General features: G+C 34.2%; 1 non-coding gene across 1 annotated transcript; it reads right to left on the bottom strand.

Moving 5' to 3' along the window:
- Positions 1-989: 989 nt before the first annotated feature.
- LOC126007878 (small nucleolar RNA SNORA51) lies at positions 990-1122 on the bottom strand. Its single transcript, XR_007495354.1, has one exon. It is a non-coding gene; the product is annotated as a small nucleolar RNA SNORA51 (small nucleolar RNA).
- Positions 1123-1794: the final 672 nt, after the last annotated feature.

Below are 1794 nucleotides of genomic sequence, written 5' to 3'. Positions count from 1 at the left end.
CAAGATTTTCCTGGATCAATCAATATACTGATTTTAATATTTTTTCTCTTGAATTCACCCCAGAATTCTATTGTCATCTGTTTGCTTATCTTGAGGACTTTTTCCATCTTCTGTTCATTATTTTAAGGTTCATTTCCAACCTCTTCTTTTGTATGGAGGTGTTATGCAACTCATTCTATTCTCTACAACTGTTTCTCATTTTTTTAATATTACGTTTTAATTACTTTATTAAGGTGGTTATATAAGGTTGTTCATAATACAGTTGTTTTTGTTACAAAGTTATTCTTGATTGAGTTTCAGTCATACAATGTAAAATAACCTTCAGCAATGCACATTTCCCACCAACAATGTCCGAGTTTCTCTCCTCAGTTTCTCTCCACTCTCCTGCCTGCCTCTATGGTAGACATTTTCTTTACCTCTATCTCTAACTCCTCTTCCTCTCAATATCTCTCCTTCACTTTCTGCTGTGGCTTCCAGAGTTTTCATTCCATCAGTTTTTCATTTTTGTCATTTCTGTTTTGAATTTTCTCATTTCTACATTTATATCCTTTAGAATCTTACTGGCTTCTAAAGGATATTGAGTCCATGAATTCTTTGAATATCCTCAACATTTTCTCTCTAAAAACCTTTTTAGAGAATCTACATAGGTGGCTGATACTAATTGGATCTTCAGAATTGCCCTCTTTTTTTTTTTTTTTTTTTTAACTAAGTGCAGTTGGGTTCTGTATTGATTTTCCATCGAAATATTTTGCACTTTTGCCATACTTTTTATGTGATGTTCTGGAGCTCTTTTACTAAAAGAACACACAGCCCCAGAGTGAACGAGAGCAGCTGTACACTTCTTGCAAGGCCACTGATCTGGTGCAAGTCATTTCCCTGATGAAAACTAATCAAGTTTCTTATTAGCCTAGATTGGTCTTCCCACTGCCCCCTGCTTCAATTTTCTCACTGCAATCAGTAGGTAAATAGTGGTTTGCTCACTCTTTTTTTTTTGTCCCCCAATTCACAATACATACCCGGCAAGGGGCCTGTGTTGAGGTGTATATGGGGTGCCTTTACTGTACCTCCTCTTTCTATACAGCCAGTGTAAAGAACACAGCCTGTGGTAAGATTTGGGAGGCCTTATCTTATCTTTTATTTATTTTATTTTTTTTTTTTTCTTCAGAGCAAACTAAAGTTGTTTTTTTTTTTAAGTAAGAATTCATTTAAAGGACAAAATTGATTAACATAATGAGGTAAACTAATATAACATAATATAGTGACATAACATAACATATAATATCATTGATATAATAATAATACATGTAAGTCAAAGAAAATTTCTGATTAAAAACACAATTTTTTTTTTTCATAATGGCTTACATATCTTTCACTGTAGTATTTTGGGTACATATTCACATTGAATCAGGGGAATACCCATCACCTAATATGTCCTCTTCTCAATCAAAAATCAAATATGCTGAAAATAGGCAGAGTCCTGTCTAGAGGCTTCCAACCTCAGTTTGAGAGAGGATGCGAAAAAAGTAATTAAAATACCACAACAATACACACACACACACAAAAATATCGAATTAAATAACCGATAAGCACCACAGCAATAAAGACAGGCACCACACAATAATCTCGGTTCTGAAATCAAATCATCATTAGTGAGACTGGTCTGTAGTTTTCTTTTTTGGTGGTGTCTTTGCCTTCTTTAGGAATGAGTGTGATATTAGCCTCATAAAAGGAGTTGGGGAGGATTCCTGTTTTTTCTATGGTTTTGAAAAGCCTATGGAACAGTGGTAATAAGTC

Source organism: Suncus etruscus, chromosome 4, assembly GCF_024139225.1.
Source record: "Suncus etruscus isolate mSunEtr1 chromosome 4, mSunEtr1.pri.cur, whole genome shotgun sequence".
Taxonomy (NCBI): domain Eukaryota; kingdom Metazoa; phylum Chordata; class Mammalia; order Eulipotyphla; family Soricidae; genus Suncus; species Suncus etruscus.
This window is presented reverse-complemented; position numbering and strand designations above follow the sequence as displayed.